At 34.2% G+C, this 22,904-nt stretch overlaps 1 protein-coding gene across 1 annotated transcript in view; it reads left to right on the top strand.

The window, feature by feature from the left end:
• Positions 1-385: 385 nt before the first annotated feature.
• The window catches only part of LOC150108596 (uncharacterized), a 220,890-nt gene continuing 198,371 nt past the window's right edge, over positions 386-22,904 (top strand). Inside the window, exon 1 of the mRNA XM_090416039.1 lies at positions 386-629. The gene's annotated coding sequence lies outside the window, so the exon portion shown is untranslated. The remainder of the gene's footprint in view (positions 630-22,904) is intronic.

Genomic DNA, 22,904 nt, shown 5'->3' on the forward strand with positions numbered 1-22,904 from the left:
CACAACAAAAAAAAGACGATTAGCATACGGCTGCGGAAAGGTTTTTCATCTCACAATATTAGCCAACCGGCTAGAAGAACACATACAATTTAAAAACCATAAGAGTGGTCTCATATACGGCCTTAACAATACCAAATAACAGCTCCCGCAGCTCATCCGGGTTATCGAATTAGTAACGCATCATAAGATTACACATTGTGTAGTTCCTTGAGATGTTAAATAACAAGACGCGGGCAAAAGATGGATAATCGAATAGCATGCCTAGGGTGTGCATTTAAAACCGTGATAGCTGAGTTTTCTAGTGAGACCAGACAAATGTAATCGATTCAGGAACATAGTAAGTGGTGTTTTGCTAGATATTCACGTTTTACAAACATCTAAAATTACAGCACTTGGTAGTAGTGATCGAAAGGTTAATATGCAGTCTAACTTTAGCAATGCACAACTACATTTCTGAGTTATTCCTTTTCTTCATTTTCTTTTCTCCTTTTTTTTTCCTGAAACTGAAAAGCTAAGAATTCTTAGATATAAAAGAACATTCTTCCATTCCATGCCGTGGCGAACATCCAACTACTCTGTCTTACTGCGAAGTTCCTTTGTACTGGATATGGTGACCGATAATTTTCTCGGTGAGTACATTTTACGAAAAATAATTAGATGCCACGATTCTGTGATGCATAAATGCAGAAAGATGCTGCTTCACATAAAAAGAATTAATGTCTCAGTTTAATTTATTTTATTGTAGTGTGAAAATGTAAAGATAATTTACATAATCGTCTTCTATTTGTCGAAATATAAGATAAATGATACAGTGTTCTTTCCGCCTACCATCAACTCCTCCCTTCGAAATGCAATCCTCCACTCTTATTATATTTAAAGAAGCATCATTCAAAAGTATTTTGTTTGACACTTTTGATGTCTTAATTCTCCTTTAATCATGTCGTTTTAATTACTAATTAAGTTAATTTTTTTAATATATTCCACGCACATGTAGTGTACGGCTTATTTTTAAGATCTTTATTTGCTTTTCATTTATTAATGAGACAAGCGTGTGATGGAAATATCCATTCACATCACACGCCAACAAATAACACGAATATCCTGCCCACTCAGTGGGTAATGAATTAAGCAGAACAAGGCTGAAAGATGGACTGAGTATAGATGATTGCTTAGATACCACTAATGATGTATGGTGGATCGAAACTGTCCCCATACCAATAAGTCAGACTGAGAGAACTTGAAATACATTTGGCTGTAATCAGAGTCCAAATCACGTGAATGAAAACAAAATAAAAAAAAAATCATGATTTCCACTATGTTCATGCGTGCAATGCGTGCATAAGACGAACGGCACGAAACAAAGAGAAAAATCTTGACCTTAAAAATCAGCGATTTGATTAGTCATGATAACCGCTTTCCCTAATCTTTTGGTGAATTACCTGTCTCAGATAAACAAGACTTTTTTTTTTATTTATTGGTAATAAAGATGAAAGAGATTTTTAGAAATATTCACAGATAACGTGAAAGTCAGTAAACTTGTCATAAGGGCCGAAAATGGACATTAGCGTGCCTTCAAGAATTGAGCGATAAAAGTTCCCCTATGAAAATCAGAATGAGTCAGCGAAAACGCTGTTTTTATTTCATCATATAATATTATATGTGTGTTTTCTCTTTCTTTTTTTCTATTTTTTATAATTTAAATGGATTGTATAGTGAAGATGCCACATCGTTTAAAGGTGCAGCTGTCCTTTAGAATAACGAGAGTCGTTAGTGAAGGTGAAGAGAAATTTCAATTTTTTTTTAAACTTTAAATTGGCATCATATTAGTAAACAGCTTATAAAATAAATTCTTTACTTTTTAAAATTATTTCTAGATTTTATTTTGACAGGACGACCTTCTACAATAATGCTCTACAGTCTATAACTATACCATAAAAATATTAATGCATTGCTGTTGCTTGAGCTTATCTTGTGTGGATTTGCTATTGTGCTATCAAACACAGAAGCCGTATATAAGCTATTTGGTCGTATACGAATTCTGTGTTATTAAAGATTATTAATTAACGAAAAGCCAATGAATACTGAAGCACAACACTCACATTGACTAATCCTCGTCAATATTTGTTATTGAGAACATCACGCATAAATAACTATGGTAAACGAACCACGAATTTCTAACCACTCGAACAAAAAATATTTTAAATTATTATGTTTAACTTTATTTCTCATTATTATATTTTACTGTTGGACGCAGCCTAATTTCAACCACGTCTTGCTAAACTGCAAACATAAATATGCATTAAAGACAACAAGCTATTTAAATGCCAGATCTCTTTCAAAACAGATTATAATACACGTATTCAGTTATTATGTCAACTTTCGTGTTTCAAATTGTGAAATATCATTTCAAATTTGTAGATTTTTTTTTAGAAAAACTACAAAAATTAGGTTGTAGTCTTTAAAAAGAATGGCGAAGCTTTTCTTTAAAGCTAATTGCAATTGATAATTGTAATTAGCTTTAAAAATTTGACCATGTCTATGATCAAATCGCCCTGTTTAATTAAACATGCACACTGCACCACTATTTTATCGTATATTATCACTGCTGGTTGGCTGCTGATTATATAATTCTGGAATCCTGCTCTAGAAAGCAAACATTGAACTTTTGAAGCCACTTCAGGTCTCCAATAATCAGGTATGGTCTCACACAGGTCGACGAAAATCGTCTAACATTTAAAATCTGCACATGCTGATGTACACGTCTGAATGGGATGAGACCCCTTATCTGCTGGAGTCTTGTCGTTTAAATGTCATTTGCTGACATCAATTAACTGAAAAAAAAAAAAAAAAACGTTTCTACAGCTGATGCTCAGATGTATGCACACGTGCCAAGTAGATTTACGCAGCAATCTTCTTCTTCCCCAGGAAATGTAACCACACTTCCTGATGAAGTAAATGAATAACACTGGTACAGCAGTCGGTCATGGGATGGGCGAGGAAATCGTATTTTTAACTCGTTAAATAATAAAAAAAATTCATTCAATATATATCACTTTAGAAAAAATTTTTTCAAGGTTCCAAGGACAAAAATTATTTGCCCATTTGGTTATAAGATAACTCGAATATTTATTATTTTTTTACTTTAATAATGCCCAAGTTTTTGGTTCTTCTGTTTTGCTTTCAATATACATCTGAGTGATTCTAATGGACTTCATATTTTTAAATAACTATTGTAATATAAATTACAATATTACGTAGACAGACGTCAGTCAATACAATGGTTTATAATGAGAATTACAAATACATATAATACATAATGCGCTGTTGCTGTTGTGGTTTGGAGTTAGGACAAAAGTAGCAACTAAGGCTATAACGCCAGTGTTTGATAATTGCATTTTCACATATTTTCTTCCGAAAACTCAGGTTTTTAATCTTTGTAGGATGAGAAATCTGAATTTCTGGAAGAAAAAACACCTTTGTACAACCCAAGGTACAAATTAAAATTATTATTATTAGAAATGGTAATTTCAATATTGTTTCTGATAAATAATTTTTGTTAGAAAAAAAAATGTATACTTGAATGACTTATATGTCTTACACACACGCACGTATATGGAAGGGCGCGTGACATACGCATCGTATTCGTCTTTTATTCAGTGGCCTGTACGTAAAGTGCACTTCGTGAAAGTCACTGCTTCTTAAAGCACAGAAGTATTAATTAATTATAATCGTATTTAACAAATACAATATGTTCGCCAAATGATTTTGCTTGTTTACCTGGAAAAAAAAAATCCAAGTAGACTAGAGTTTAAAAAGCCTTCATCTGAGACCAGCTAATTATCTTTATTTTAAAGTTCTTAGACAAGTACTGACTACGTGATTGAATGTAGGTCTTTAGAAATGACACTGATTTGTTTGGCGAACCTTTTAATATCTTTAAATCTTCCCACCTAAATTTTCATATAATTTCTCATTATTAATCATTCAAATATCAATCGTCTATAAAACGTCTCTTCCCCTCCTCTAGTAACGCTTTTCATAAAAACTATCCACACGAGATATCAATTACCATCTGATTTCCTACAGGAATTGTTTGCATTTCGAGGGAGACCAATAGCGCTTTTGTGTTATTCGTCGATGGTTGTTAACAAATATTACCACAAGAAAACAACATGAATTTTCTGTTATATATTATATTGTATATTTTTTTTAATGTGAATTCCACTTACGAAATGTTGGGAAACTTCAAGCTTCCAGTAAGCAGTGTGGTGGTCGCACACACCGGGAGACAAAATTCATCTCTCACCATCTGATGCGCTACGTACAATGCATCAAAAAAAAAAAAAAAGCTTACAGACCTGTTATTGAAATTTCAAGTATCTTCAGTTTAATTACTTCAATCCAATTGACTTCCAGTTGACTTTTATTGCTGTGTTTCTAATTCTATATTAAACGTCCTTCGGTATATGTGTTTAAATATGTTGTGAGAGGCGCTTATTTTATTTTATTTTATTTTATTTTATTTTTTTTTTTTGAGAGAGAGAGAGAGAGAGGGAGAGAGAGAGAATGAAGGATGCTTTAACGAGATGTTTCCGCTCGTTAATCACATATTTTATGAGTTGTAGAGAACAGAGAAGGCTCATTTGTCAAGTGTTCTATATCAACGTGGAAGTGTCTGCAACAACATACAAAGTTACTGTAGAACTTTCTGCAGTAATGCACACTAAATTAAGAGGATATTTAATGATCTGTCTTCCATTCTAGTTTAAAAATAATAACAATAAAAGTTTTATGCGCCATATATAGAGTTGTTCTGTAACCACTCTACAGAATGACCACTTTCATAATTAACGACTCCCTCTCTAGTTAACTCATGAAGCCGCAGTGTTAATATAACCATAATCCATATGATTTAGAATTATTGGGCGGTCAGACAAACTAATAAGCGTAGCGATAAGTGTCTTCCCGTTCCCTCTTTCTTTTCACATCCTTCTAAACTGCCTATAACTCTGGTAACTGATCCCAACAGTAATCTTCCCTATCCAATAAGCATGACCTTTCATAAAAAGTTTATTTATTTGTTTATTTTATGGCCCACCCAAGAGGGGTTGCTGAACTTATAGCACATGATGCTCTACGGGGACATAATTTGAGTGTGAGTTATTGTACTTGTCTTGGGTTATTTTGAATTATGGCCAAAGTAACTAAGGTTACGAGATCAGTGTATTATGTCTGTTAATTGTATGTGTTCCTATGGTTATTTTGTGTGTTTTGCAGGATGAAAAAAACCGAGTTTCCTGGAGGAGAAACTTGCCACAGTCTTATGAGATCAGCTAACTCACCTTTAGTGAATTATTGTACATGGTAAGCTAACGGAAAGAGGGATATCAGTTACATAGAAACATCAGCTCGTTTTTTTTATCCATATTCCCTCTATTCTTTATTCACAAAATACTGTCTAGATCAATATTGATTTAACAATGCTGAGAACTGAATTTTCAGCTAAATAAAAAAAATGTGAAATTATAAAATCGTGAAACACATAATAATGACCTTTTTATCCATCTGTACATGCTAAACGTATAGATGTGGATAAGTAAGAATGCATCCTCAGTTTTATTGACTTTTTCCTCCTCATTGATTCTATTGCTGGATGCACACGCATCCTACCTCACTGTTATTTAAGTTGAAGTAGTGTTTTTATTTCGGTTTATTAACTTTAACACAGTGGAAATGCAATAGATGCAGTACAATGAAAGATGAGGTAAAATGCGAGATAAGTAATTACAATACGTAACTATAGTATGTGTTATTAACATTAATACATAGTACAGATGCAAATAGATTCAGTATAGAGACAAAATACAATATATAAAGATACAAAAAACGAGGTAAAATTTTAAGAGAATAAACATAAATACATATTCATGTGTAACCAAGGGCGATTGTTATACTGGTTACCAGAAAAATGTACGCACTGAGAGGACACGATATGACAAATATTTACTCTATATCTCTGAATATTAAATACATAATTATTTAATTTATAAGTATTAGATTACTTAAATATTAGATACATAATTATTGGATTATTGTAAATTGTATACTTATACACGTGAAATATAATGTAATATTCATATTTTGTTTTATTTATTATTATTATTATTTGTTCAGCATGTACAGATGGAGTAAAGGTGATTATAATGTGTTTCAAGATGTTTATAATTTCACATTATTTTTTTTTAAAATCAGAAATTTAATCAGAAATTACAGTCCCATGGCAAAATTACCAATAATCAATCAAATTATGGAGCGGATAATACTAAAGAAACTCACAGCATATAGAGAGAACTTTCATATTATCCCCAAAACACAATACGGTTTTCAGAAAAATAAGGGAACAACATCTCTCTTGAAAGACTTTACAGACGTAATTAATACCGCCTTAGACAAAAACAAAATTGCCATGGTAGTCTTTATAGATCTAACCAAAGCATTCGATACACTCATACATCAAACCTTGTTAGAAAAGCTGAGGCATGTTGGAATAGACGGGCCTCTTCACAGGTGGTTTACAAACTACCTTCAAAATAGAAAGCATATCACACGTATCGGATCAAACCGAAGCAGAGAGCTACCAGTAACCTGTGGAATGCCACAGTGAGCTGTACTCTCCCCAACTCTATTCAACATTTACATGCACGATATTAATCAGTTACCACTCAAAGGTAAGATATTCCAATACGCAGACGATACAGCAATAATATCCATCCATAATAACGCAAGCATAGCCCAAACAAATATGCAACATGATATAAATCTCATCATAGACTGGCTCACAAAAAACTCCATACCTAAACTCAGAAAAGACAAAATTAATGATATTCAGAAATCCACTGACTCGACCAGTTGATAACAAATATATAACCATCCAACATCAACTTTCCAACATAAAAAACACACAGAACAGCAAAACCAATATTATCACTCATGTTGAAGCAATACGATACCTTGGAATTTACTTCGATGCAGATATGAACTGGAATAGCCACATAAACCATCTACACAACAAACTCCGAACAATAAGTGGCAAACTCTACAGGTAAAAAGACATAGTTCCCATACGCCTAAAAAACACTAATATACAAAGCACTATGTCAAAATATACTAAGATATGCTATAACAACATATGCGTTCTGTGCACCCTTCAAATTAAATAGATTAATGTCGCTACAGTACAAAATGATAAAACTGATCTTTTGGGAACAAAGAGAAAATAACGACCTTATATACATTGCAATGTCAGAACACAAAATACTGACAGCAAAATATTTATGTCACTATGGAGCTTTGCTAAAACAATAATTATTTCGATGCCAGTTACAGGACAGTCAGAAATACATACCCTATAACAAGACCTCAGACTACTAATTATATCACTTATAAATACAATAATCACTACGGAAAGGCCACGCGAAACTACTACATCCCAGACATGATAAACAAATTACCTTTTGAATACAGAAACCTTACAAACTACAATAGCCTGAAAAGAGCCCTAAGGACATACTATAACCACAATATATTCGTTCACGCTTCCAGTTCAGCTAAGCATCAATACATTCCAAGTCATTGTGTGTGTGTGTGTGTGTGTGTGTGCGTGCGCGCGCGTGCGAATTTGTCAATCATAGATTTCGTAGCTTTCCAACACAGCAAAAAAAAACCAATAAATAAAACCAACTGGTGTCATCCTCAGATAAGCTTACATATAAGCTTCGAGAATGAAAGCAGAGAAATTAGTTCTCATCCAAGATGTATCATATGTAACCAAGTGCATGTAGTATTATATGTAAACAAATGTATGTAATGTAAGTATCATATGTAAACAGATGTAAGTAATGTATCATATGTAAACAAATGTATGTAATCACTCTATATTGCATACCGAAGTATGCAATATAGAGTGATTATATCCATTGATATTGTATATATAGAGTGTAAAATTGCAAAGAAACATCTGTAATAATCATCATTATGAATATTATAATAATATATGTTGTAAACAGTTATTGTTATTATTATTATTTTAAAGAAAAACTTTATGTACGAGAATGTATTTGTTATGCGTAATTGTCTTCATATAATGTATGTAATTTATCTGAGAAACAATAAAATGTTTAAAAAAATTATTATTATTAATAATAATAATACATTATACAGGGGAAAAAAAGAAAAGAAAGAAGAAAAACTTGTAAACCTGTACGAATTTCATTGTTACGGGAAAAAAAACAGAATTAAACCTGTTTCATATAGGTAATCTTATGTTGTAAATATCACAATATTAATCATAATTTAATTTAAAAAAATTGAATTTTTTTAAAAGAAAAGTATGTATCATATATAATCAAATGCATATAATGTATGTATCATATGTAAACAAATGTATGCAATGTTGTATCATATGTAATCACATGTATGTAATGTATATATCATATGTCATAAAAAATATTAATTTATTATATTAATATGCAATCAGATGATACACACTTTATATCCGGTAACTTAATATAGCTGTTAGTGGCTATATGTGGAAAAGATTTAGGGAATAGCAGACAAGTTTCTCTCACTGCTCAGATTATGTACGGGATAATTTTTAATAATGTTCCGGATGTATGCTAAACATTTGCCGAGTAGTTAGCGTATTCGTTCTCCAACTAACAGGCCGCAGGTTAGAATCCATGGACGACATGGATGTTTGTGATTGTTTTTAGGTGAGAAATTAGTTTCAAATGCCCGGTGCGAGACCACCGCTCCGCTTATTGGATTTCTAAAGTGGCTTGAAAAAGTTCCAATGTTTGATCTCTAATGCAGTTTGCCGACTATGTAAAAAATGAATAAAAATACATGTGTTGAGGCTTAAATGCTGTGAAGAACTCATGTTGGTTTAATGGAATATTATCAGCACTGAGAAAGGATAAAAACTAATTTTAATGCTTCCAATCAGTCACAGAAACATATTCAGCGATTACAAAAAAACTTTGTAACAATACATACAAATACAATACAATAGTGAGTGAAACTAAAGTCCTATCTAGGTGGTGCGCCCTCTATAGGCGTTTGCAGGTGGCCTAGGATGTAAAGAGGGATCTCTGATAATTAATGTTTCCCAAATTTTGGGAAATTTTATGCAACCATATTTGTTTAAATTAGGTTGATTCCTGAGTGCAGGTGCAGATTCAAAGAATAGCTTTCTTTTTTTGAATTTACTATGGTGTTTTTTTTCCAGGAGATCCTGTGGGATGTATCCAAAACATGATCTGCAAGGCCAGGTTGACCATAATCGTGATTGCAGAAGTATGACTTGTGTTTTTCTAACCGGATGGTTGCTGATCTGCCTGTCTGTCCGTAGTAAACCAATTTACAGGAACAAGGTACTCTATATACTCTAGACACTGAGAGAGGAGGGAGCTGATCTTTGGTGCAAAGGATAAGGGTAGCAAGTTTACGGTAGGGCTTAAAAGCTGTATGGAGGTTGTACTTTTTTAACGATCTGGCTATTTTTTCTGATGTGCCACGGATGTAAGGTATAGTGATGGCATTTCTGAAGTCGAAGTTCTTCTGAAGAGATGATCGGGGAATGGGGAAGGACTTGATTATTACTTGCTTTATTTATTTACTCGTATTTATTTTTATGTGGCTCCCACCTACGAAAGGTTCAGTAAAGTTTTCTTAATGGTAAGATATCATGGATGACATACAGGTCTTTGGTGGATTATGACGCTGGATAGGAAGTGAGCATTGTTCCTTCTTATATTGCTTTAGATTTGAATTTCACTAATCATCTCTTGCCGATTTGCTCGTGAACATGACTGCTTAGCCAATTCACAAATGTTAGTCTACTTGTACTACCAAAAGTAGGCACATGCAGAAATTTGTCGAACACTTAAAAGGTTTATACAGTGCAGAAGAGCAAGAATTATTTGATATAGAGAAGTTATATGAATGTATTCATATGTTTGAAAAAATTATCAAATAAGCATCAGGCAAAGAATGAACTGGGGAATGCTTCCGCATAAACGTCTCGTGAGAACATTAAAAGTGTCATTAACGCATTTTTCACAGCAGCAGCTAAGACTTTCGATTAAATGCAAACCAAGTAGATTAGCTGCGGTTATTTCTGTGAATTATCGCAACAGACTTCATTTGCATCAAGTTTTGATCAAGATGTATTTGCTTCCAAACAAACTGTGGAAATTCTCCAAGCTTTAGGGTTTAAAGTCCTCCAGTCAACGTCTTGCTCTGTCAGACTACTACTTGTTTGTACATTCCAAATAAAAAGCTCATTTTGTGAGATGAAATGAAACGAAATGAAAGAGAATGCATTACGTTGCTTGACGCATTGATTTTTTCTCCCGCATGCATACAAAACTTGAGTATCACTGGACAAAGGAACATTTATTATCATAATTCCCTTGGATCAAGCGGTGGACTGGACAGACCTGAACGAAGAGCTGAAAAGAAGTTCTAAAAGCAAAAAAAATGGCATCATTTCCAAATCGCAATCATACTTTCTGTTCTTCTCTTGGCAATCTTCTTCTCTAATTTGGTAAATATCGTGTTGGCATTCCAAATATTAACATTTCAATGGTCCCTATGATTTTGTCTCATCTTGTCTAAACGGGATACCAAGAAGTCACCTGGTTCTGATGTTAGCCGGTCCCATACGGAGGCGAAGGGTTTTCCCCTCCGGAAACTCGAAATACCAGCCAGGAGAAAATAAGTAATTTACAAATAAAAACAAATTACAACCAATAAATCTACCTGGCTACTGCTGTATCTGTCATCATACCTACCTGGTTCTGATGTCATTTCTAGAACTGCTCTGAAAGTTTGAGCTAAATAATTGAATTTTGTTCTCTCTCACCTTTTATTCTCTCCTACTCAACTGTTATCTATCCTGCAGCTTAGAATTTTATCTTTGCTTTCCGCTAGTATCTATCTACCTATTTATCCTGCATCATATCCCACTCTTCGTAGCAAGGGTCTGTCTAATTTCTTTCGCTTTAATTCATTCTAATTTAATGGTTTTCTCCGTTAATGTATACATGTATGGATTAGCCGCTGTCGATCAACATGGGATCTTCTATCTCATGGTACCAATCTTTGGCCCAATGCCAGAAAAAATTTCACGTGTATTTCGAGTCATTCCATTTATGGTCTGTCTTCCAGCATTCTCTTGAAGACAGACCATAAATGGAACTCTATGACATCGAAGAGAAATTAATTTTCGCTAAAATAAAAATAACAACAAAAAAACTTTATATAGTATATTCAATGACTTCTTTGCAGAGTCACAGAATACTATTCCTTCACATTTGGATTGTGTGCTGCCATTAAGCGCTCCACAGAAATCTCAGACTTGGTACAGAAGAGACATTTGGTTGAATAATGATCCTTCTCTCACAAATTCTCTCCAGGCTCTTTCAGAGAAAGGTTCAGTTTCCGATGCTGGAATTTGTTACATCTGACATTCTTGTTTCTTCTTGATACCCAGTATAATTTCGAGTGTGATTACCGATCTCTTAACACACTAATATAATTAACATTATCAAATCCAGAATTCACAGGAAACCAAAACGACTCCCATAAAGTGGAATCCAGTGGAATGATAATCCATTTCGATTATCATTAATTCAGGTAATTAATTTAGGTGCTGGTTTATACTTTTTATAAGGTTTAATAGAATGAATACTGCACAAAGGAATAATTAAACACAGGTTCAGTCGTTCCGATATTTCGTCTATGACCCAGAAAAAAATAAATTTAACACCACACACACATAAACACATAAAATAATAAGTAGAAGTTAGACTAGAGGCCTAAAATCCTACAAGGGGCGCCTCTAAGAGTGCTGGTGGCTATACTTGGCTTTTGGGCGGGAGGCCTAAGAATTAATATTTCCCAAATCTTGGGAAGTTTAATGCAATCATATTTATTTAGATTAGGATTTTTTTTTAATCTGTTGATATTCTAAGAATTATATTTCAAATTTATATTTGTTGCGGTGAAGCATAGTAGTTTTTTTTTTTTTCAATTGATTTTGTGCAAGGTATTCAAGGCATGGTCACTTAAACCATGTGATAATGAATGTTATATACAAGAATATTATTATGAAACACATACTTTTCATAATAGAATTCTTGACAATTATAAAAAAGATATTACTTTATAATATATTTTAAGATGGTTCCTTAGATGTTCATCGGAAGACCAAAAGGTGCTCCTTAGAATTCAAAAGTATAATGCTGAAAAAAAAAAAAACTCGTCCATAAAAGAAAAAAAAATTAAATATTAAAAGAAAACAAAGTTGTTTTAATTAGATGCGTTAATATCTAATAGGTATTTTAACAATCAAAATTTGTACACAAATTCTATAATTGCACCTCTTAGACTACGCTTTTGAAGACCAAAATTTGTGTTGAAGAATTTCCACATCAAGTGTTTCTCCATTACGGAAGATGCACACTCTTGTGCTCAAACACCACTGTAGATACTCACTCATCGTCATCACCCTTTCAGGGATTTATCCCAATAGCTTGTTCCATTTTCATTCCATCTTTTCCTTGTCATTGACTTCTATGTCCTCCAAGTGAGTGGTATCCGAGTATCCTTTTGGGTAGTGTTGAACTGTCCATTCTTTCAATATGTTCAATCCACTTCTTTTAGTATTCGTACTTTGTCTAATAATGAGTCTGTTTTAGTTCTTTACGTATTCCGGTGCTTCTTTTTAAAGTATAGTTTGCTGTTCTTCGTAGGAATTTCATTTCTCCAGTTTCTATTCTTTTTTCTTCTGCACTTTTTATGGTCCATAATTCACTTTCGTAAAGTAGAGAAGGTCTTGCCAAAACTTTATAAACTCTTATTCTTGTATGCTTTTGAACTCGGTTAGGTTTGAAAATATTATTGATCATCAGTGTTATCTTTAGCAACATTGAAACTTTCTTTTGTATACTATATAGCACAATCAAAGTATTTGACGCAGCTAATTTGTTTTAAACATTTATTTTCAATCATGATTTTCATATGTTTACGTTTAAAAAGTATATTGATCTCTGGAGGTTTATCTTCACTTCTTTCTATGATTATCTGGTCATCTACAAACAAAACGGTATAAGTATTGTTCCACGGTCAAGTTAAAATGCTTGTTTTGTATTTTTCTTCCATTTGTTTACTATTTCGTCTATACAGATATTAAAAAGGATTGGTAACAATGGGTATCTCTGATGGACTCCTCTGTTTATTGATTTCCATTTTGTAACTTTTTAATTGATTCTTAAAGCTATTTGACTGTTTGTTCATGTTAGTTGTTGCTGCAAACAACTGATTTGGAATCTTTAAATTATCGAGTTTGGTCCACAGTTTTTTCCTTAAGACTGTTAAAGGCTTTCTGTAATCTATAAATGCTATGTGTGTTTCTATGTTGAATACTCTGTAACAATGTATGAAAAAGTTCCATCCTAAGTCCATGGCTATCGTAACCCACTAAGAAATCTACGCCCAGGAGTGGCAAATTTTGGGGCTCCAAAATAGTGTTTGTTTAGGGAGTATATATATCCTAACAACGGTTCTGCCTAAGTCCCATAGAAGAAGGCTATCTTAAGCTAACTAGTGCGAACAGTGAAAGTTATCTGAACACAGATTTATATATTTTTAACTTTTAATCCAGAACAACAGCACCATCAGCATTGGCATATCAATGAGTCAAGAAAGATTTTCGATCCTCCATTCCATAGTTTTTCTCATTAACTGTGATTCTAGGTTCTAATTTTTCGCAACTATTGCTTGAAAGAATACCAGTGAAATGATTCAACTCCTAACGCTCATGAATGACTATTTGAAACCAAGGTTAAAATCTCTCAAAATAATCTCATGTTGAAGATAATAAATAAATATGAAGATGTCATTTTTCTGACGAAGACTGGAGGAGGGTAAACACTATTTGTTAGCTTTCTGCTTTAAGTCTACAACAGAAAAATAAAGCATATGCGCAAATCTCAGTTTCTCCTTCGCTCTATCTCTTGACGTGATAAGTTTACAGAACGCGCTTTATGGTCATTTTATTATGTATACTAAATGATCTGCAAAATCTTTTCTACGTCACTGCTTGCATCATTTGTCTTACTAACGACTGACGCTGACATTATAACACCTATAATTTCAACACCTTTCTCTTCTTTCCTTGCTACTAAAATTAGCTTTATTCTTCGCACATCTCCTTTTAAAATGGCGGTTTTCACTCCAATCTTTCTTCAAGATTCATTTCACGCCCCTTTTTCGTTCATCGTAAAGGACAAATAAACTCTCGTTAATGTGGTTATTTGCATATAATCGATAGATAGCTGAAGTGAAGTAAACTGCGTGTGAAATCTTTTTTGGCCACTGTTGCTACATATAAAGAGATGTTTTTGAAATCCAAATATTAACTGTATTTAAAACATGCTTCTCAATGTCTTAAAACCGAAAGATTAGGGGGGGGGGAAGCCCTATTCTACCTTTTAGAAAAAATAAGAGTAACACGATAACACAAAAACCTTAAATTTGAATAAGGTATCTTAGTGATTTTTCTGTTTCTGTTATTTGTCCTCTCCTTTTGCGTGGTCCTTTTACTTTGCTTTTTTCCTCGCTTTATTTCTGTCTGAATAATCTCTAATTTCAATAAATTTCTTCTATACTTAGAATGTTTAAAAAATTTCTTAAGTAATTTTCTTGTTTTTAAGGATAATGTATTTCATAGTATCACACTAAATTGCTCCGGTTCAGTGTTCAGCATTTATCTGAAAGCCTTCTTTCCACACATTTCTTTTAGACACTTATATAAGTGCTGTGAGTCAAATACGGTATATGATGCAAAATTCATATGCCTAGTATTGACTCATCACACTTTCTAGTATTAAATAAAGCATGTAGACCTAATTACGCAACTAACATGAAATGTGCATCAATTGTTCGAAAGAAATGCAAATCGATTTTGTTCGAAAGAAATGCAAATCGATTTTGTTCGAAAGTTGTTGTAGTTGTTATTACTTCAAGAATATTCAACTTAAAATTCGAAATTTCAAAAGTTTATTTTTAAAATGTAGGTTGGAAAGTGATTGTAAGGCAGAATTTAAGTATTCTTAAGAATACTTAAATTCTGCCTTATTTCAATAAGTCAAAAAGAATTTATTTGAAAAGATTATGATTCAAGATACAGGTTCGTTTCAATCACCCAGTGAAGAAACGTTTTCTATGTCTTACTTAAATTAAGGGGATATTAAATCCCGCATAGTTTTAAAACCGAATAAGAAACTCAAAGATCGGAACTCTCTGATTCCGATCTTTGAGTTTCTTATTCGGTTTTAAAACTATGCGGGATTTAATATCCCCTTAATTTAAGTAATGTTTTCATTGCCGAAATGAAGCTTATTAGCTCTTTATACTTAAGTTTTCTATGTCTCTTTTAAGCGGGTTCCCATGTAAATCGATCTTTGGCGCAGATAAGTATGAATTTTTTCACTCGGAAGAAATCAGTTTTTTAAACCAAGTTTCGGGTCCAGTCGACAGTAGAACACATAGAAATATATAAGCATAATTTTTAGTTTGAATTAAAACGTCGTATTTCTTATAGCAGGCTGTAAAAATACACTAGGTAGTTTGTTCGATTATGACGTTGTAAATATTTATGTGTTGATGTTATTTTCTCACCGAAAGTAATATCTGGATGGCTATATGTCCTCCTGTTATTCCTTTACTCTTGAATTAAAATTAATTAATCATTACACGAAAAGATCGCCATTAAGTGGTCACTTTTAGAGAAAATTCTCATTTTGAAGAAAAATCACTTCTAGAGAAAAATCTCGTTCAAACTGAAAGAATGTTTGAACAAACGTTTTAAGAAAACTTTTTTTTTTTTTTTCAAGAGAAAATCTGAGAATTTCAGCTCAGAAACGTAACCTTTGACATCATTTTTAAATTTCAAAATCGTTAAAAGTACTTCAAATTGCTGCCTATAAACTGAATTTGAACATTGACAAAAAGAAATGGGATAAAAAAGTATTTTTCCTAAAAAAAACAAAAACTAATATCATTTAAAGATGATTCCAATGTTCAGATTCCCCCCCCCACACACACACACAAAATGCTTTTATTGGGTAATTACTTCGTTGTTCATATATCAATCTGTAGGTCATCACGTGCATTACAGGTTTCATTCAACAATACATGATTGCCCTTTTAAGTCGCACGTGCATTATTCTATGAATTCTCTATGTGCATACATGGGCATACCATGTTCCTAATTCTGTATAGGCAGATACCGATATTGAATCAAATGTTTCACTTTGACATCTCTCAGGCAAGCTGACATCAGAAGGTTTCAAAAATAGGAGTATTTAATAAAGAACTTAAATAACATTTCATAACAATTGAGAAGTTGTCCATTCTACGTCAAGCCATGGGAAAACAGTTTTATAAGCTGCATGTTTTTACATCTTGTAGGGAAAACTAACTGAAGTGAACAATTACAGTTGCTCATTTGTGTTACACAGTTCTCCAGAACATCTCATCTGTGTTCGGTGTAATTCATCACCACCAAGTCTTTCCGTGCTTGTCAGAATGTGTCGAAACTAATTCTTACAAGTTGTATATGTTCGGAGGGAAGTCACAGATATGCTTGAGAGATTCCGGGCTATTGGACTAGAATTTGATCATGAATGACAATAGTTAGTACTATTAGAGTCTTAAAAAGTTGTCTCAGTAAGTTTTTCCAACTTCGTTGGCTGAGTGGATACCGTATTCTGTACTTCCAAACAACAGAGGGTGGGTAGGTTGAAATCCCCACCGTAAGTATGGATTTTGTTTTGTGAATGCCTTTAGACTGCATATGATTTCTATTGCTTGGTGTGAGACCTCCATTCTGTTTATTAGATGCCTGATTTTGCTTGGAAAATTCTTTTTTTAGTCTATAGAGTATGGTTGTTTCCTGATTAACTCTTAGCCCACCTATTTTACTAATACTAAAATGCCACACACACACACACACAAAAGCAGACAAGTTATGATATAAATTATTGCAAAAGGATTAAAAGAGGTTACGAAGTATCAACAAGATTTCAGTTAGAAATCTTCTTTGTTTGAAATTCCGCTTCATCTCTCTATTAGGAAATGTCATCTACGAAACTAATAGTTCCAATTATTCATTTTTGTTTTTCAACCAAAATAATTCTTACTATTGTAGATTTATCCGTGTTATGTCTAAGTAAGAAAGATCTTTACTGATAGATAGTTCCATAAAGGCTGTTGCAAATGTACACATCTGGAGAGAGAGAGAGAGAGAGAGAGAGAGAATGATCTCTCCATAGGTCAGTAACATATCCTGCTTTCCGTGATATTCGGGGAACCTGGATGAATTATATTTGGACAGGTTCTTTTTTTTTCCCCCCCCAACTACAGAGCCATATGGAACATGCGCATAGTACGCACAACGAATGCAGGAGAGGGAGTTACCTGTTTCTGTATGAACACCAATTGTTAGCAAGCCTCATACGAACGTGTCAGGGTTCACTCTCAAGGTGACTCCAGATTTTTATTTTTCTAAACAAAGTGGCTCCAAAATATTCTCAGTTAACAGATATAGTACGCTGTCCGTAGCCTTTGTCGCGTCGCCCATAATTTTCATAATTTTTTTAAACAAATGTTGCACGAAAGTGTTGTTTATTTTTATGTGTGTTACATATAAAAATTACATACTACACATGTCAACCGAATTGGAAACCTTAGTGAAGATGTACGTAAACGTCACTTACGCAGAGAATTGCCGAACAGATAGGCGTATGTGCACTTAGTCACGCGGGTCACCACGTTTTTTGGTAGTCATTTAAAAATACTGCTGGTCAGCAATCTTTAATAGTGTTGATCACAATGTGAAAAACAAAGATCTTTTGGAATTCGATAAAGGGCCTATTGTAGGTAAACCTCTGGATGGAGCGACGCGTTTGAAAACAGCAGAGCTCACTGGTTTCTTAAAATGAACAGAAATCCCGAGTCTTTAATGTGGAAAAATAACCCACATTCCTTGTCTAAGAGGCACAACTGTGGTCCTAAGACAGTCTGTCAGGAACCAGACGCTTGTACTGACAAACAGAACCCCTCTATGTGCAACAATTGACCGAAGCATTTAATGAAGGCTGTTCCCGACCCATGTCTCACCGAACACATAGGACTGCAACATGGCACAATGTCGCAGCCCCATCGGCAAATTGTTAACAAATTGGACCATCCCGGGCCAACAATCATTAATACCATACTGAAATGGATGCGCAGCAAGTTTACTTCAAGTGCTACTCGCATTGGACGACCCACCACACTTCGAACGTGACCGTATGGTGCTACAAAGGATAATATGTAAAAACCACCATTTATCAGCAAAGACGTGGGGAGTTCCAGACATCGGCTGGAACGCTATTCTACTCAAAAACATGCAGAATCGAGGCTCACAACATGGTAGGACCGTAATATGCAAGCCCCACATTACCTTACTCTAACCAACATGCAGCGACGTCTTCAGTGGTGAAAAGACAGTGTACAGTAGCACGTCCAACGAAAGCTGTATTATGGAGAAACGAATCACGTTATGCCCTCTACCAAGCAGATAGACAAGTGTGGCGGATGCCGCTGAACGTCTCTTAGCAGAGTTCATAACCTCTACTGTGAAATCGGAGGTGGCGGTATGATGGTATGGTGCTGTTTCTTCTGGTTTGGCTTTGGACCTCTGTTTGTGGTGCCAAGAAGATTGAATTCAGAGAGGTATCTAAACTGACCATTGTCTCTTTGAGAAAGACAATGTACCGTGTCCTAAGGCTGCTGCAACTTCATTGTTTGTAGACATGAACATCACCACACTTGACTGGCCTGCACACAGCCCTGATTTCAATCCTATTGAACATCTGTGTGATGAACTAGAGCGTCGGGTGAGGTTAAGAGACGTTCGTCCCACAATAGTCCAGGACCTCATTACATGTCTACAGGAAAAATGGTCTAAAATTCCCATTGATTGCTGTCGTATGCTTGTGGAAAGTATTTACCATCGCGTTGCTGTAGTCATCGCAGCAAAAGAAGGTTCTGCATCTTATTAAGGTGGGAGCGATGGTTGTTTGTTCTTCACACTATAGTGTCCGTTGACTTCTTTCCAAGTAGTGTGTGTGTGTGTGTGTGTGTGTGTGTGTGTGTGTGTGTGTGTGTGTGTGTGTGTTAGAAGAGAATGAAGAGAATTCTAATGAAGAGAACCACACCCATCCAGTACTATAGGACAAGCTAACTAATATTTTTCGTTGTTATGATGAATTAGAGAGAAAGATAGTAGAATCTAAAGAAATCATTCTCAATCTTATACATCTCAATAACAACCTAAGTTATAACCTGTCTGACTGTCACTTCGTTGTTATACAATATTGGCGTACACAATATTGTGAGCGCACGTGTATGCCCAACAATGAGGTCAGAGAGAGAGAATGTTTTTAAATACATAAATGTCAATGCATTAACGTTGAAATGCATACGCTAACCTTTTTTTTGTGTTGTTATTTCCGTAAAGGAAATAACAACACAAAATTGGTTATTCGTTATTGGTTGTTTCTTTTATTTTTTGTACCTGAAGAAGTCTGTTAAAGACGAAACTAGTCGTGCCATTTAAATTTGTTTTATTTCTTATCTCGGTTTCCCAGTCATTTAATCCTAAAAAAACAGGTGAAAAAGGTGAAACGTATGAGCTTGCACAGAGGTAAGTTGTGCATGATTTATAACAACCATTATTTTTCAATTCCACCTACGCTATATGTAGATACTATGTTTGTTCTAATGCGTATGCCAGCACGTATGAATTCCTGCAGATTTTCCACACGTAAATGTCTTTATTTTGAATGAAGTGTAAATTCTGAGAAACATAAATACGCTGCTGAATAAAAGAATCGTTATTGTGATATGAACGATAATACGAAATAAGCTTTATTACTGCTTCTGTTTGGTTCTTGGACAATAACATTTTTTTCCTGCAATTTTAGACTCTTGTTAAAGCGGAGATCTGTGCTGTAAATCCAAAACATCCTAGGAATAGTAAAACATAAGGAAAATGTCAGCTTAGTTAGCTCTTTGCTAATAGTCGCCGAATTGAAGCCTTTGGCTCTTCACATATCTAATAATAGGATATTATTATTTTCTTAACTTGGATATGGTTGACGAAATATCATTACGACTGGAATTATTGATGATGAGGAAACATTGCGCTGAAAATGAAAAGGGAAACTTGGCTGACTTCAAAATAACTGGAAATTGTTGTGTTCAAATTACCGCTTGAATAAAAAAAATTTCCAATGGATATCAAATTAATGTTAACTTAAAACTGTTTCGTTATTTTAGATATCTCTGAAGAGAGTTTGTCATTTCTACCTTTTTTTTTCCACATAGAAGCTATTAAACCTTCACCTTGTAGAATTTTTACAGTAGGAGAAAAAGAAGAAGGAAATTAATGCGTGTAAATTTAGAAGATACCATTTTCAACGTGGTATAAAATTAATATCGGCAAGCGTACAAAATGATATTTGCTTCAGGTGGTTTGAGCAGCAGAAAGATCCATAACTTTTTTTATTATCATGCCGTCGCATTAACACAGGTAATAAAGCAATAAACCACTCAAGGATGTCTTAAAAATGATAACTGAAATGATCATAGAAACTAATAATTACATAAGCAATACGAGGATTTAGAGGCTCGGCTGCAGACTCGATAATGTTTTCTAAGAATCCCGAAACTTTTGTCTCCTACTAATGCAACACCATTCAAGGTGTGTGTGTGTGTGTGTGTGTGTGTGTGTGTGTGTGTGTGTGTGTGTGTGTGTGTGTGTGTGTGTGTGTGTGTGTGTGTGTGTTTTGAAAGTTTTTGATCTTAACGTATCCGAGAAAAATTGAACATTAAAAACATAAAAAGACATGCAAGAAAAAAAAAAAAAAACAGAAGAAGAAGAAAGAAAAATAAACAAAAATAAAACTTTCGTCGCCACACTTTGTTCTTTTAGAATTTATTATCTGGATGAAATTGAAGATAATTTTTATTTCGGTTAAAAAATGAAGGAAGAAATAATATAAGGAATTCATAGAGTATCGTAATATATGGAGAACTCTCAGTCTTAGACTACAAATAACACTAAAAATTTCGAGATGAAAGTGATTTCTCATGAAAGAAAGAAAAAAATGGTAAGGCAAAAAAAGTGCATGACTTTAAGCAGTGTTTCCATCTAGTTTCTGTTTCTTAATGCAAAGTTAAGAATTGTTTATTGCACATTGTTTATTGCATATTCGAAGAGTGAAAATAGCTTTAATGAGAAAAACAAAAGAAATATTAGCACTTTTAAAATAATGCTTATTTAACATGGTGTCAAGAAAAGGAAGAGAGCACTCTTCATTACTTTTTCCTGTGATTGGTTATATATTTATTGCACTATGCAAAATAAACGAATAAATAAATATTAATTAATTGATATTCTAATGCCTTTTGGAGTAGAGAAAATGCTTTTGAAAATCGGTGGCCAACAAGCATCTGCCATTAGCCGTCACCAGTAGTATGGGTGGCACCTCTGACCAGATCAAGATCAAGATAAGATAAGGAATTGTGACGTCATTGGTTGAAAAGAAGATGACGGCATTGTGTGTGCGACGCCATGAGTTTGGAATGTTTGGAATTTCCCCGGGGGCATATGTGTATGTGACGTCAGGTCATGTGTTTTGGTTCGCGTAAGGAATTGTGGGTGTTAGTAGAGATAAGGACTCGTGTTGTGATTGGTGGGGCACTTCTGACCAGATCAAGATCAAGATAAGATAAGGAATCACATCTTGGGTGTGTGTTGTTTTCACATGTAGATAAGTGATGTCATTTGTTAGTTGTAAATAAGCGACACAATTGTTAGTTGTAAATAAGCGACCCAATTGTTAGTTGTAAATAAGTGATGTTATTGTTTTGAATGGAAAAGGAAGATATATTAGTGGATACGGATTCGTGGCGTGATTGGTGGGACACTATGAACAAAATAGGGGTAGGGTGCATGGGGGAAGTGAACTCCGTGTCATGGATGTGTATTGTTATGAGTTGTAGATAAGTAAATGGTTTGCATATGGCATTATAGGTGATGGATAGTGATAAGATAAAGTTTGGAATGTTTGGAATTTCGCTGGGCGCCCCCTTCTGTCAGGGATATGGACCAGGGAGTCCAAAGACTCGATGAGTCTTTGGACTCCCTGGAGGTGTCAAATAATAATAATAATAATAATAATAATAATAAAAGTTTCACACATCCGATTCTATGGATTATTGTGGACTCATCCTCGAAAAATCATATTTCCAGCTGTAATTTGCGAACAAAGAAACTCATACAGAGTTCGAGACATGGTACGAAAATTGGCTAGACACTGAATACTGTCTGAAAATGGAACTTTTGGCTTATACAAAGGATGACGTGCATGTTTTGCATGACAGTTGCAACACTTTTTGCACTCTCTTCATACAGCTCACCCAGATCGATCCGTTTCTTCATGACATTACAATTGCAGGAGTATGTTTGAGAGTATTTCTCCAGAACCTTTTAAAACCTAACACTTTGGCCATACTTCCTGCTCGGGGTTACAGGTGGAAAATGTGCAAAGTCGAAAGGCTTTGGTTTGGCTCAATGGCAAGAACAACAGAACAACATAACCATACTACATGCACATTATGAGGGGGGGGGGGAAGTCCGCATCGGACCTTATTTTGTCGATGGGAAATGTGAAAGCATTTTATATGAATACTACGGTTTCTTCTATCATGGTTGTCAGGAATGTTAT

This window comes from Typopeltis vanoorti, chromosome 3 (genome assembly GCF_054136105.1).
Source record: "Typopeltis vanoorti isolate ZY-2024b chromosome 3, IOZ_Tvanoo_1.0, whole genome shotgun sequence".
In the NCBI taxonomy this organism is placed as follows: Eukaryota; Metazoa; Arthropoda; class Arachnida; order Uropygi; family Thelyphonidae; genus Typopeltis; species Typopeltis vanoorti.